Here is a 16,434-nt window from a genome sequence, read left to right as displayed (position 1 = left end):
GCAGGCGCCACGCACCTTGTCACTCAGCCTCGGTGGCCTCTCCTCCTCTCTCCCTCATAGGCTGTTGAGGGCTTAGTCCTGGATCTTCCTCCCTTCCGCTCGGATTCCATCCTCTCTCTCTTGCTGGTGGCACCGGTAAGCATCACTACAGCCCTCACGTGTGTGCTTGACTCTCCGAGTCCACATCACCAGCCTCTCTTCCTTTCCCGCTGTGCGTCCCACTCAGGGGCGACATCTGGCCTTCTTCCAGAGCCATTGTTTGTCTTAGTGTGAGTTCTTTTCACACACATTCGTTCTGAGTAGGGCAACCCTTCTCAAACTCTCTGGGAGTTTTTTTTTTTTTTAAATTATCTAATCCATCACACACAGATATTTTTATGAAGACAATAAAAAGGAAACATTACAAAAGTAAAACGAATAAAAAAGACACACAAAATCCAAGCCTCACTTTTTATTAGATTCAAGAGGTTTAAAATGACTCTGTCGTATTGCTCCAAAAACTCCTAAATGCTTCCCCTCAGTTACTGTACAGATGTCCCTGCAGCATGGTAATAAGAAGTTCAAGGACAGGAATGGGTTAAATGACCCTCACGTGTGGATGACTCTGTCCCCCTTCGCCTGGTGTGCTCATCAGATTTCAACTGAAATATGTCCAATTTAAGGAAGCCTTCCCTGGTCTCCCTAAGTCACGTATATGTTGATGTATTCTGAAAGCTCACATGCCCCTCCCCTGGATGGCTTTGAGCAGTTTTTATATTTGTAAACTTTGCATCCTCAGGTAAGCACCTGAGGTGGCAGGATCTGGGTTTCTTCTTTTTCTATTCACTCCCATATTTTCAGCACACAGTGCACATTCACAATTGCTTTTTCATTGTGTAAGGAGGACAGTGCACAAAGAGTTAGGTTACCTGTGACCTAACTCTGCGCAAAGATTTCAGGTGAATTGACTTTTCAATGAGAGTTCCAGGTGCAGGTGGTAGGAAACAGCATTTTTGGTGAAGAAACTGGCATATAGAAAAGCACAGATGCACTAAAGCACAGAACTTGTCTGAGGAAGGGGAAGTGGTTAGGGGCTTATAGCATGAAGTGAGCTGAGCTGAGGGAAAAGGGCTGTGATTCTGTAGGATGGGGATATAGAAGAGAAGACACACTGTGGGCTGTTAAAGTCCTTGCTGTCAAACTAAGGAGTTCAGATTTTATTACTTCTAGCTAGAAAGTCATTCTTTCTGTCTAATGATAGAAAGTCATTAAATAATTTATAGCAGTAGAATACATGATTGGATTTGATTTTGTCAAAGATAATTGGTGGTTATGTTGAAGTAAGATTGAAAAGGTCAAGGGGGGCGTTTCTCAGAATAGCCTGCTTCATGAGTACTGAGTGGTCATGGGGAATGGAAAGGAACAGGTGAATGCGGGAAGGATTTAGATGTGGCAGCTCTGGGATGAGATTCTTGGGATGAGGAGAGACCACTATATTCCCGGAGATGGCAGCATTGTGAATTTCTGTTTTATTGCTTTAGTTCTCTGACCATGGAATCTTTTGCTTCACCAGAGTTAGAAGTGAACTCTTGGAGTATATCTTTCTTAAGACCCTAAGTCATAATATTAGCACAAATAGCCGTACAAAAAAGTTATGCTTCATCCTCTGAATGTATCACACATCTTTATCAAAGATTATTTCCTCTAAATAACAATAGGCATTGATAAAACTAGTCTCCTATGCCCGGACAATAATCAGATGTTCTTTAAGTTGATCTATGGTTCCATGACCTCTAAAAATTGTGAGGCTGTCACGGCTATTGCCATGGCAGGCAGCCTAGAGTAGTAGTAGGCCTGGTTTCCCGGGGTAACATAATTATCAGGCCTCCTGGAGCCAGCCAATCAACATATGCCTAGCCAGAAGAAAGGGAACCTATCAGGGGAAAGCTGAAAGCCCCACATAGGGCCAACAAAAATTACCTTGCAACTGTGTAACCAATCTGCTTACGCCAACTACCCACTGTGTAACCAATCCGCTTGTGCCAACTACCTGCTGCTTGTTTTGACCTAATAAATACCCGAGAGAACTGGGGCTTGGGACCTTTCGTCCTCACACACCTGGTGAGGGCGGGAGGCCCTGGCTCGAGTCAGTAATAAATTCCCCTATTGCGAGTTGCATTGTTTCGAGGAGTCTTCTTTCCCGACCGGGGACTCGGACTACGGGCAGAACAAAAATATCAGCATCAAAATTGTAATATTGTACATCCAGGGTTTGAAGATGTTGTCCCATATTCTCATTTCAGCTTGGACAGTCTTTCTGTGCTGCTCCAGGAGAACTGCTGGGGCTTTGACCAGCCATGGGTCTGCAGCTGAGAGAAGAATCATCTTAAAAGTCTGACTGGGAGACAACCGTGGTGGAGTGGGAGTCACTCCATATCTGAGTGCTGCATTCTTGATCTGTGACATGTAGTTAATAATGCCTGCCACCAACCCAACTTTCAAAATGCTACCACAGGTTTTGATTTCCCATTTCAGCCTCCTTATTCTGTGTATGCTAAGTTGCTCTTTGCAGCCCTATGAACTGTAGCCCGCCAGGCTCCTCTGTCTGTGAGATTCTCAACTCAAAGATACTGGTGTGGGTTGCTTCCAGGGGAATCTTCCTGAGCCAGGGGTCATATCCGAGTCTTTTTTGTCTCCTGCATTGACAGTTGGATTCTTTACCACTAGCGCCACCTGGGAAGCCCTTATTGTATATGTCCCTTTTATTAAAATGTGCCCCATGCTCTCTTCAGATGTTTCAGATGGAGTATTCTTTACATATAAATATCTTAACCATATTGTATGTAAATAATACTACATCCTTTGACATAATCTGCTGTAGTTTTTTTTTGAAGAAAGAACTGGTATTATTTTAGCTTCCAGTTTTGACACCTTGCATGAGAGCTGGAAGAAATGGGTTGAAATGAAGAGGCATTTGCAACTTCAAAAAAATTGTAGAAAATTTTGACACAAGCATATGAGCTGATTCAGTTTGGCATGGCAGGGAGAAATGTACTCTGCCTTATATCTAGATGATGCTGACTGCTTCCTTGTGGGCCACTTTTTCCTTGTGGAACCAGACTTGAGTTTGTCTCCCTAAACAGGAACTGCCAGGTACTAAGTGAATGAACTGAAGGTAGAGGCAGTTAGGGGGGAAAAAAAGCCCAGGAAACCCTAGGGAAAAGTAGAGTCTCTTATTCTTTCTTGTTTTCATTACCTGGATGTTAGTTTCCTGGGAGAAGCTTTCACTGTGGAATTCTTTCTGCTCTTGCTACTATGGGCACTTTAGCTGTTCAGATTTCCCTGGATCTAAATGAGGCCTTTGCTTTGACTTCCTGCTGCTTCCAGATGGAGACCAATTTTGAAAAGTCAACCAAGCAGCTTCTCCAGCTTTGGAAGGTGGCAAAACGTTGCTTAAGTTGACTTCGGAAATAAAAAGAGAGAAAGAGAGAGTTTGCAGTTTGGGTACTGTGACATGGTGGGCCCTCATTGCTGTCCTGGAGAAGTCAGGAGTGGAGGGGCAGGAGCGGGTGGTGGGGTGATGGAGATGAAGAGGAGAAGGTGGGCTGGAGAGGTGTTTAGAAGGTAGCGACTCTAGGATGAGGCTCTCAGTGTCTTGGGGACCTGAGGATGAGGAGGGGCCATTGTTAATCCATCCTCCCTGGAAAGACAGCCTTGTGTTCCCTGCCATTCCCAAACTCCTTGTTCTCTGTGAAGGCAGCTACACTGATGAGTGTGTGTCAGCTGGAGTGGAGGGTTCTGGAAATGGAGGCAGGCAGCGTTCATAAGATTTGTGAAAAGAAAGTCATAATCACCACCATGTACGTGCAGGAAAATCTCCCAACTCCTCATTCAGTAATTCTGAGTTAAATTGTCCTAGAAAGTAGCACTTTGCACTCAGGTTTGAACAAGAGACTTTGTAGAGAATCCAGGCTCAATAAAAAAAAAAAAAAAGAAACCTTTTCGTTGTGGGATAGTTTATCCAAAGCAAACAGCAAATGTCTCTATCAGGAAGGGGTGAGGGTCCAGGGCTCCATCTCCAGTCATCCTGCTTTGAGTTACCTCAGAATACAGCACAGGAGTGAACAGTCTCTTCCTCTGTGATCCTGTGATACTTGGCCATAGCGTCCATGTGATACATCACATTGTATGATTACGTCTTCCTCTTCAGCTGGAGCTCCTCAAGGGCAAGGACTGTTGCTTACTCATCTTTATGCACTTGGGCATTCATGCAGAGCAAGGCTCAGAGTTGGCATTCTATAAGCATTTGTGCAATTAGTTTGATGATGCTGACTGTTCTAGAAAGCCCCACAAGGAATCTCAAGACTGCTCATGTTGCCGATAGCACACTGGCCTCTCTGTGGGAGGAGGTCATTAAGACTGTATCAGGAAGCAGGGTCACTCATCCCTGATGACTCATCCTGAACTGAAGTGAGTCATGCTTAAAACCTGAAAACTGGACAAGGTTCTATCTTAGCCACTAGAACTCACATTGTTGTCCAACGCAATGTGCATTTGTATACCAAGGAGAAAACTGAGTCTATCAAAGTTTGGTGACTGGTCCAACTAACTCGCTGATAACAGAACCCAGAAACTATACGACACAGGTCATACTTGTTTAGTGCTCTTTGTGTCTAGAGGCAATGCAACTGGCAATCCTTGATGATCACTTGAGTCCTCATTCGCTGGCTTACTTGTGTGGTTACTGTCCCTGAAGGACTATGTCACTTCCTGCTCAGCACTGTTTCACATTGCATCATATGCCTACAGGTAGTGGTCACTCAAAGACTATTTGAGGAGAAAGGGAAGTTGGGAAGGAAAGACATACGATAGTTTACTTTGGCTCACATCTCTGTTTTTCGTCAAAACTACTACCGATTTCCCAAACCCAATCACTTGATGTTCTCCTGTGTCACAGAGTTCCACAGATCTTACTTGTACTTAAAGGGGGATTTTCTCCTATTATTGTCTAGTCACTAGATGTAGATATCGCTTAAGTAATTTCTTTAATCCCTTTCAACAGGACAGGGTAGAGGTGAATTATAGCCTTTCCTCTAATTAAAAAATGAGGAGAGACTGATTTCTAAACAAAAAGAGCTAATTAGTTAATTCCAGACACATAGACAGGTTGGAAATTGGAGGCTCCGAGAGATGGTGTGGCAGCTGTCTGATGCAGGGGCATTCAGTATGGCTGTTGCTGTGCTATTTCAGTTAGGAAATTCTGCACTGTGCAGCACCCTCTGGGGCACACTGCAGGGCATTTAGCATCACTGCCTGCCATTCATTAAATGCCAGCAGTGCCTCTCAATCAATTTGACTACTAATGAAATTTCAACTATTTCCAACTGCCTGGTAGTGGGAGGAGTGTGGTACTCAGCGGGGTTGAGCACCACTAGGGGCAGACGATCCAGGAGGTGGAGATGATTTTGCTGCCCCTGGATGAATTGTGTTTTCAGTGGATCCTTTTGGAAATTTCATTTCTCATTCCTAATGTATGATTCACTTCAGTTATCTCAAAGCCAGAGTGCAGGGCAGGAAGTTATCTCATGAGATTCTTAAGTACCGAATACTACAGTTCCTTCTCAGTAAGCAAGCCTCCTAAACGGACTTAGTGCTTTCAAGTATTCAGAATTTCCTGTTAGAAATTTATGATGGTAGATTTGCCATGCTCTTGTCTTTTCTGGTTGTAACCTAACTTCAATTTCTGTTAAATGAGTCTAAGTGTCTAGATCACTTAATGGTAGTCTATGAAAGCAATTTCACTTGCAGCTTTGAGCTCCTCTCTCACCTCAGCAAAATGACTCCTTCTTCAATCCCTTCAACCATTTGAGAGGGAGAATTTTTGTGTGTTTATAAGATTAGGGCAAACTCTGGGAGATAGTAAGAGGCAGGGAGGCCTGCTGCAGGCTATGGGGTCGCAAAGGACTGAGCAACTGAACAGCAACAACAGTAACACAGGGGAAGAAGACAAGAGGAGAGCAGAGTGTGGGCGGAGGAAAATTATCGCCTCTGGAGTTTATAGTCGGCTAAATATCTGACCAACAAGAGACAGAGAAAGCTGTGTTTTCAGAACTGGTCTTCATTTTGGGCAGTGCTTTATTGCTCTGCCTCTTGCAGAGGCCACGTGACCCACTGGGCACGGTCAGACTGCTCGGAATGCTACCTCCTGGGGTGCACGGGGTGTCAGAAGTATGCCTGGGGATCAGGCAGTCCAACTTTGTGACACAGCCATTTGTTTAAGAAAATAAGGGAAGAAACAGTGCTTCTAGTAAATAAATTAGAAAAGAAAAGAAACAGTGCTTCCTAAACATGGAGACTTGTTTTTCTAGCACTTTGTTCACTACTGCCTGTCTGACCATAACTTTTGGGTCACTTTGAATAAACATTAGTTTCCATATATTATTTTTGAAGGAAACATGATATTTAAATACTGCATTTTATTTTATAAATGTGAAGCCACAGTATAAAAATTCTAACACCAACAGTAAAGGCAATAAGAAATAATTGCCTCCAGATTCAGAGTTTTCTTTGTCAGTGCTGAAAATAGAATCTTAACCTTACAGCACGTTCTCTGCATATGTGAGCCCTGGGTATGGAAGTGTCCCTAGAGAGCATCACAGTGTGATGATAAATGGTGGAGGCCTTGCGTTCTGGTCGTCGGACTGCCTGGCTTCGAATTCTGACTTCAGCATTGACTATCTAATCTACCTTTCTGGCCTCAGTTTCCCCATCTCTAAAATAGGGATTATGAAAGCACCTACATCCCAGGACTTCTGTGATGACCCAATGAACCAAAATATGTCAAGTTCTCCAAACATCATCTAACTCATGGACAGTACACTACAAGTATCAGTTATTTTTGGTTTACAATCTTGCATAAAGCTTAATTCACAGGTTTCTCTTTTAACTCTCTTTGCTATGCACATGGATGTCTTTTTGTCCTGGTATTAATAATCATGATGAAAAGTGTTAGCTTGAAAATTCTTGAAATGGAAACTTTGGGAGAGTGTATTCAGGATACGTCCTGTTGCCCCTGTCTCATTCCTCTTCTCTCCTGTGCCTTTTTTCCCATCCAATAAAAAACCTTCAGAACATTATGAATTGGAGAGGTGTGCCCTGTTTCTTTGTCTTTCTCTACCCTTGGGGAGCCCAGACCTCCAGGAACATATAACCTGTCTCCAGGAGACACCTCCACCTTTCTGGCCTCACAGATCCTGCTTGGCCTTCCCTCACTAGTCCAAAGACCTGTGTTAAGTCAGTCACCCCAAGTTGGGAAGCTAATTGTGATGATGACCCCATGTGTTCCCATATCCTGGGATCTTTGCATTCTGTTCTTGAATCCCAGCAGAACCAACACCATAAGTGAATGCAATGAATATCTGTGGTGGAATTTCAGGCATCATGTCATGGCAGCTGTGAGGATTATTTTTGGACAGGGCCCCCTTTGAGTGTCCCTCAGAATGTACTACATAGGCAGCTGCCCAGCCCACTCAGCTTTCCCACGTGTTTCAAGTGGTGAATGAGGCAAAAAGAAAAGCTGGCGCTTTTAACGGAGGGTGATAATACTGTTAAATAAATATTTAGCTTTTCTTTCCTGGATATGGCTAAATCCCAGCTCAGAGATCAGTTGGACTGCTGATAAGAAGGATCCTTGCTTACTTCTCAGGAAGGGTTGTGAGTGAGGAATGAAAACATGAACAGAATTAGAAGTTTAATTATTTATAAGTCACTGAGTAGCCAGGGGTTATAATATCTGCATAAAGGGACTTCATGTTAGTCCAGCATTATTCTAGTCACCTCCTAGAAAGATTTACCCTTAGAAAATGATAGGCTGGAGTGAGTTAAGGGCTCGTTTAATTTGCTCTCACTGGAACCAACTGTCAGGGTCTGTAATGGTTTCCCTAATCTTTTTAAAGGTCTGGATAAAAAATACTGCATTTTGAATTTGCTGCTTTGTCAAAAATGATGGTGGCATTTTTCCTGTCTGGGCTTCCCTGGTGGCTCAGTGGTAAGGAACCCACGTGCTAATGCAGGAGATGTGTGTTTGACCCCTGGGTCAGGAAGATCCCCCGGAGAAGGAAATGGCAACCCTCTCAATATTTTTCCCGTTTAACCACTGAAGTTGTGAAACATGAAATGTTAGGTGTTACGGTAGCTAGTCTCCAAAGATAAGCATTTACAGCCCTCCTGTCTCCCTCTGTGAATGCTTTTCTTATATCAAGTCTGGACTATTGAGTCTAGGCTGACCTGGAAACTTGCCTTGACCGATAGAACATATCCCAAATGATGTTTTGGGATTTCAGAGTTGGGGCCTTATGAGAACCAGGAGCTCTCATTCTCTTGGAGCCCAGTTCCCTTGCTGTGAGAGAGTTCAGACTAGACTGTGGGATAGTGTGAGGGACCCTGAAGGATTGGGGGTACCTTACACACCCCCAAGGTGAGCACCCAGTCAAATGCAGCCACATGAATAGCCTCAGCTACACAACATGGAACAGAAGCCTTGCAGGCTGGGACCAGCCAATTCACAAAATTATGAGCAATAGGAAATTATTGCTTTGCACCTCTAAGTGCCGGGATGCCTTTTAACATAGCACAGTAGTATCTAACTAAGTCAGGGGTTGATCGTCCTGATTCCCTGCAGTTTTCACTTCTCTTGCACTTCATCTCTGGGACTTGACTGGACTGAATCACAGGTCCTTCACACCCCTGGGCTAGAAATGTCCAGCTGAGAATGTACTGATGGGCTAGTGATCCTCCAGAAAAGCGTGCCTTGCTTGCGCCATCAAGCAGGGCATAGCAGAGTCTTTCCAATGGGCCTGAGGGTTGTGAAAAAGGATTCATTCACTTGCATGTGTGGGGTTCAGACTGCGAGCTGTTCCATTATAAATAAATGAAGTGTGCTTCATCTAGGTATTGTGTTGTAGCCTTCTGGTATGTTTGGCTTCTCAACCACAAACATAGTTCTTCCTATATGTTAGCAATACAGTGAGCCACTCAACTGCGCCTGTAGGAGAGGCCCTTCATTTCTCTTTTTTTCCCCCTTTTCTTCTCTCCTCAGCAGCACTGGAGATAGGAAATGAGAGTCAAACCTCCTGCACATACTTCCAGACAAGACAGAGTTTTCCAACATACGTCCTTCTGAACATCAGTTCTGTGACATGGAATGTTAATAGCTATTACATGGAGAAGGAAGATTTATGGGCACTCAGGTTTAGGAAGAAAATGCTAATCAGAGATTGGTTGATTTGTTGTCTTTAGCTGAGTTTTTCAGAGCCTTTGATATATTAACAAGCTTTGTGAATCTCTGGGAGCATTTGTTACTTTGCTTTCTTTACCTATTACCATCGCAAGTTATCCCTTCATCCCAAAGAAAAGAGCATCTCTAGGGAAGAATATTTCATAGAAAATTCTTTGGGCACTGTCCATTTGTAACAGGCACTGTCCATTTGTAACAGATTGTTGAAAACTGTTGGAAACTCAGTCATAAATTTGCATGAAGGAATGCAGATGTTATGATCAATTATCTCTAGCACCAAGAGAACAGTGGAATTGATGTCCTGCCAGAATATCAGATGTACACCTTTTATGGAAATCAGTTCTTTTTCCATATGGAGAGGGGAGAGCAAAGGATGCTGAAACACACGCTTATTCCTCATTCTCTTTTTTGAATATCCTGCTCTATAGGAAAATGTCAAGAAAATGTTTTCACAGTCTGTCTTGTCACCTAGAATGTTTGGGTGTCACTTGACAACGGTAGTCATCCTGACCTTAGGTTGAAGATTCTCCTTTCAGACTTCTTCCCATGATGAAAAGCAGAGAAACTTCTGACTCTGCTTCCCTAGCTGATTCCCTAGTTCTGTGCTCATTGAGCAATTGCTCCTCTCATCTTGAAAGTTCGACAATGACAAGCCCTTATGACCTGTGGTGGTGGGTCAAAGGTTATCCCGTAGCTGGCTAATCATGGCTATGGCCTGATTTCTGACCCTCAACTATAACCTGAGGTTGAATTCTGTCTTATGGTGATTATGGGTTCTGACCTAAATGGTAGCAATTCTATTCTATTCCTCAGATTTCTCAGAATGGGACTTTGTAGACTGGTAGGGAGGCCTGATCATATTCAGCTATGCTAACCAAAAGGTGGAAGTAAACTTTTCTTTAAGAGATGCTTCTGGAGGACAGCTAAACTTAATGAAATCCTATTGCTGCATTATCCAAGAACATTGCCCAATGCAAGATGGACTTGACCCAGCAGTATAGACTGCTTGAGCCTACATTTGTTCCTCACAATTACAAGGCACATACTCATGACCTCCATTGGGGTAAAATGGATGCCCTTTTAGGTATCTTTAGGAGGGGAACATATAAAGTGTCTCTAGATTAATGGAACATAAGTACCCTGTAACTCTGAATGCAAGGATGACTGGTAAAACTGAACTGAAGGCAAGGCAGAGGTCTGAATTCAAATAACTTCCTTTCCTTCTCTGCTGAGTTGAAAACAGTCCAGCCTGCAATGATGGTCTGAAATGAGTCATTCATCTCACTTCATTGATTAGGACTATGCCTCTACTTCATAACGGAAGACAGAAGGGGATAAAATGGCCAAAGTGGCAATCATGCCAATGAGTGAAGTGGGATGCTCTAAAAAATTAGATCAGTGACTCTTCTTCCTTGGTGAAGATTGAGTAAAAGAGTGCAAAGAGGAGAAAGAAATGGATTCCCCAACATTCCTACCTTGGGGGGAGAGGGAGCTTAGCTGAAAGTCAGTAGAAATATGATATTAAAGAGAATATTCCTTTTTTCAACACAAACACATTTTCTTAAAAAATGCAAAGCCCTCCAAATTAGGTGAACAGGAAACATCAATCTGCCAATTGCAAATGCTGTGTTATTCTGTAAAGAGAAGCTAATAAAATTTGTCAGTTTTAGATGTTCCAAAGCATGCAGTCTGGCATAGGCTGTGACATAGCCTTAGGGTTAGGAAATATTTAATTACTGATGATTCATAATTACTTCCGTTCAAAAACTTGACCCTTCCTGGCACCATCTGGATGAATGGTATGACTCTGTGACTCAGTAAAGTCTGGAATATGTGTCTTAAAAAAATTTTTTTTTTCATTTTAATTTATTTTTTATTGAAGGATAATTGCTTTACAGAATATTGTTGTTTTCTGTCAAACCTCAACATAAATCAGACCTAGGTGTACATATGTCCCCTCCCTTTTAAACCTCCCTCCCATCTCCTACCCATCCCACCCCTCTAGGTTGATACAGAGCTCCTGTTTGTGTTTTCTGAGCCATACAGCAAATTCCTGTTGGCTGTCTATTTTACATATGGTGATGTAAGTTTTCATGTTACTCTTTCCATACACCTCACCCTCTCCTCCCCTCTCCCCATGTCCATAGTCTGTTCTCTATGTCTGTTTCTCCATTGCTACCCTGTAAATATATTCTTCAGCACCATTTTTCTAGATTCCATATATGTGCATTAGAATATGATATTTATCTTTCTCTTTCTGACTCACTTCACTCTGCATAATAAGTTCTAGGTTCATCCACCTCATCAGAACTGACTTAAATACATTTCTTTTTATGGCTGAGTAATATTCCATTGTGTGTATGTTCCACAACTTCTTTATCCATTCATCTGTCGATGGACATCTAGGTTGCTTTCATGTTCTAGCTTTTGTAAATAGTGCTACAATGAACAGGGGCATACATGTGACTTTTTCAATTTTGGTTTCCTCAGGGTATATGCCTAGGAGTGGGATTGCTGGCTCATAATGGTGACTTTATTCCTAGTTTTTTTTTTTTTTTTTTTTTTTTTTTTTTTTTTTTTTAAGGAATTTCCATACTGTCTTCCAAAATGGCTGTATCAATTTATATTCCCACCAACAGTGCAAGAGCATTCCCTTTTCTTCACACTCCCTCCAGCATTTATTGTTTATAGACTTTTTAATGATGGCCATTCTGATCAGTGTGAGGTGATATCTCATTGTGGTTTTGATTTGCATTTCTCTAATAATGAGTGAAGTTGAACATCTTTTCATGGGTTTGTTAGCCATCTGTATGTCTTCTTCAGAGAAATGTCTGTTTAGGTATTTTCCCCACTTTTTGACTGGGTTGTTTGTTTTCCTGGCATTGAGTTGTATGAGCTGCTTGTATATTTTGGAAATTATTCCTTTGTCAGTTGTTTCATTTGCTATTATTTTCTCCCATTCTGAGGGTTGTCTTTTCACCTTGCTTATAGTTTCCTTTGCTGTGCAAAAGCCTCTAAGTTTAGTCAGGTCCCATTTGTTTACTTTTGTTTTTATTTCTGTTACTCTAGGAGGTGGGTCATAGAGGATCTTGCTTTGATTTATGTCATCAAGTGTTCTGCCTATGTTTTCCTCTAAGAGTTTTAGTTTTTGGTCTTACATTTAGATCTTTAATCCATTTTGAGTTTATCTTTGTGTATGGTGTTAGGAAGTGTTCTAATTTCATTCTTTTACATGTAGATGTCCAATTTTCCCAGCACCATTTATTGAAGAGGCTGTCTTTGCCCCACTGTATATTCTTGCCTCCTTTGTCAAAAATAAGGTACCCATAGGTGTATAGGTTTATTTCTGGGCTTTCTATCTTGTTCTACTGGTCTATATTTCTGTTTTTGTGCCAGTACCATACTGTCTTAATGACTGTAAATTTGAAGTATAATCTGAAGTCAGGAAGGTTGGTTCCTCCAGTTCCATTCTTCTTTCTCAAAACTGCTTCAGGGTCTTTTGTGTTTCTATATGAATTGTGAAATTTTTTGTTCTAGTTCTGTAAAAAATGCCATTGGCAATTTGATAGGGATAACATTGAATCTGTAGATTGCATTTGGTAGTATAGTCATTTTCACAATATTGATTCCTCCTGCCCAGGAACATGGACTATCTCTCCATATGTTTATGTTGTCTTTGATTTCTTTCATCAGTGTCTTATAATTTTATGTGTACAGTTCTTTTGTCTCCTTAGGTAAGTTTATTTCTAGATGTTTAATTCTTTTTGTTGCAGTGGTGAACGGGTTTGATTCCTTAATTTCTCTTTCTGATTCTTCATTGTTAGTATATAGAAATGCCAGTGATTTTTGTGTACTGATTTTGTATCCTGCAACTTTGCTAAATTCACTGATTAACTCTAGTAGTTTTCTGATAGTATCTTTAGGGTTTTCTATGTACAGTATCATGTCATCTGCAAACAGTGAGAACTTTACTTCTTTTCTGATATGGATTCCTTTTATTTCTTTTTCTTCTCTGATTGCTATAGCTAGGACTTCCAGAATTATGTTGGATAATAATGGTGAAAGTGGACACCCATGTGTTTTTCCTGATCTTAGGGGGAATGCTTTCAGTTTTTCACCATTGAGACTGATGTTTGCTATAGGCTTGCCATATACGGCCTTTACTATGTTGTGGTAGGTTCCTTCAATGCCCATTTTTTGAAGAGTGCTAATCATAAATGGGTGCTGAATTTTGTCAAAGGCTTTTTCTGCATCTATTGAGATGATCATATGGTTCTCACCTTTCAATTTGTTGATATGGTGCATCCCATTGATCGATTTGCAAATATTGAAGAATACTTGCATTCCTGGAATAAACCCAACTTGATCATGGTGTGTGAGCTTTTTGATAAGTTGCTGAATTCTGTTTGCTCAAATTTTGTTGAGGATTTTTGCACCTCTGTTCATCAGTGATATTGGCCTGTAGTTTTCTTTTTTTGTGTTGTCTTTGTCTGGTTTTGGTATCAAGGTGATGGTGGCCTCGTAGAATAAGTTTGGAAGTGTTCCTTCCTCTGCAATTTTTGGAAAGAGTTTTCAAAGGATAGGCATTAGCTCTTCTCTAAATGTTTGATAGAACTCTCCTGTGAAGTCATCTGGTCCTCGGAATTTTTTTTTTTGGAAGATGTTTGATTACAGCTTCAATTTCAGTGCTTGTCATTGGGTTGTTCATAATTTCAATTTCTCCCTGGTTCAGTCTTGAAAGATTGAACTTTTCTAAGAATCTGTCAATTTCTTCCAGGTTATCCATTTTATTGCCATATAGTTGTTCATAATAGTCTCTTACAATCCTTCGATTTTCTGCATTGTCTGTTGTAACCTCTACTTTTTCATTTCTAATTTTGTTGATTTGATTCTTCTCTCTTTTTTTCTTGGTGAATCTGGCTAAAGGCTTGTCAATTTTGTTTATCTTCTCAAAGAACCAGCTTTTAGTTTTGTTAATCTTTACTATTGTTTCTTTCATTTCTTTTTCATTTATTTCTGCTCAGATTTTTATGATTTCTTTCCTCCTACTAATTGTGGTGGTTTTTTTTTTGTTGTTGTTGTTAATGTGTCTTTTGAGAGGTGTTTATGATCTGGTGATCTGCTTGTGAATGGCACATATTCATTTCAACTAAAAGAATGTAGACACATCAAAACTGAAAAGCTCAGAATCACAAAAGCTCAAATGCCTTGATACTTCATAATGTGTTATGAAGATATTAAACAGCCTGTTGAGAAGATGTCAAAGGAAGTGGAAGAAATGAAATGTATGTGTAATGACTGAGCATACAGGAAAAAGAATGAAACCTGACTTAAAGGTCAATTAGATAGTGCTCTCAAGGGTTTGGACTAGCAGATGAACCAAAGAGGCATTTTCTTTTACTGCCCATGTAATATTTTCAACATTTCACAGCATGCAAACCACACAAAACTGCTGAGAGAGAGAGGTATTACCTTGGTCATTTTGCAGAACCGGATAGGACTCAGGTTAAGATGATTTGTTTATTGTTGCTCAAACCAGTATGTCAGAATTTAAAGCCATTGTTCTTTTCACTGTATCATACCTACCTTGGACTTTCCATATAGTCAATTTACTACCATATCTCCTTAGATCTTTGAGGTCCTCCTCCGCTCCTACCCCCCCACCTCCATTTAAAAAACTGACCTAGAGCTGGGAGAGGATTGGAATCAATGGAAATCAGGAACAAGTCTACAGAGAGCTTTCTCATCCAGCCTGTCTTAGGATCTTTCACTCTCAGCCAGGACATGGGAAGTATTTCCTGCCAGTCTATCTCTAATATAAGGGAGGAAGCAGTTTCTTAAGTGGAGGTAAGCCATAGCTAACTGAAGCACAGGGAAAGTCCTAGCACTTCTGATACTTTTTAGAAAGCTGAGCTTAACAGGCAGAAAGGAAGAGTGAAAAACCACTCATTGTATCTGCAGTTTAAAGTCAGTCACACAGAAGGCCTTGTGGATGTAAAGTTAATCTTATTTAGTATCTTTTCTATGATTTGGGATCAGTGAGAGTTGAACAGAACCACTTGCAATTTTTTTCAAGGAACATCAGACTTTGATGAAGACACAGGAAGGACAGGATGTTCTTAAGCTTCAACTTAAAACCTATAGTAATAAAGTAAAGCTAAACACAAGCTCTCCTCATTTTGTGAAAATTTCTTAAATGGGATTGAAGGGCTTGTTGCAAATAGCACATTTTGCCTTAGCAGGGAGTGGAATGAGATGTCTACTGGGAAAGGCATAGATGTATAGTATTTTGTAAGAGGTGTTGATAATGATGTAGGTTGAACCGTCCTCTCAGTGGATCAGATCCCAGCTTCACATAATCCACATTGCTGATTTATTTTTTTAAAGTATAAAGTATTTGAAAGAGAAAAGTTAAGAATCATGCAATGAACTGTGTACCCATTCCTCACCTCTATAATATTCTATCACTTTGCCATATTTGTTTCAGTATAATTTAAAATAAGTGAAGCATGATAGATACAGGGGAAGCCCCCTGGTACCCATCTCCCCTTTACGGTCCCCATCCTATTTTTCTTCAAAATATAGGTGTATAGATATAGACATTCATTTCCATTGTCTTTTTAATTTTTTAGTTAACATTTTAACCAGATAACACACAGAGAAGTGAGCAAATCATAAGTGACATATGAGGATAGATATTAAGGATAGATAATATGTATATAATGATTATGTCCATCTCGATTGATGTTTGCTAACTGATCATACCCATGTAATTGTTACCCCAATCAAGGTACAGACTTTTACCTTGGCCTCTAGAACTTTTACCAGGACTGTAGAAACCTCTCTTGGGTACCCTCATAATTATTCTCTCCTCTGAAACTAGTTACTATCCTAACCCCTATTATCATTGATTAACTTTACCTTTTTTTTTTTTTTTTTTTTTGAAGTTTTTATGAATGGAATCATGTACTATTTTGTGGGAGACTTCTTAGGTTCCAAATTGTTTGTGAAATTAGTGTGTGTTGCTGCATATTACCAGTTCATTCTTTTCACTGCTGTATATGGTGAATTTTACAAATAAGAGTTTACTTAACCTGTTCTACAGTTGATGTTTATGCACACTGATGCCAAGACCAGAGATGAGAGTAGGTGAGGCAAGA

This window comes from Muntiacus reevesi, chromosome 7, assembly GCF_963930625.1.
Source record: "Muntiacus reevesi chromosome 7, mMunRee1.1, whole genome shotgun sequence".
Classification (NCBI taxonomy): domain Eukaryota; kingdom Metazoa; phylum Chordata; class Mammalia; order Artiodactyla; family Cervidae; genus Muntiacus; species Muntiacus reevesi.
Note: the sequence above shows the minus strand (reverse complement) of the source record.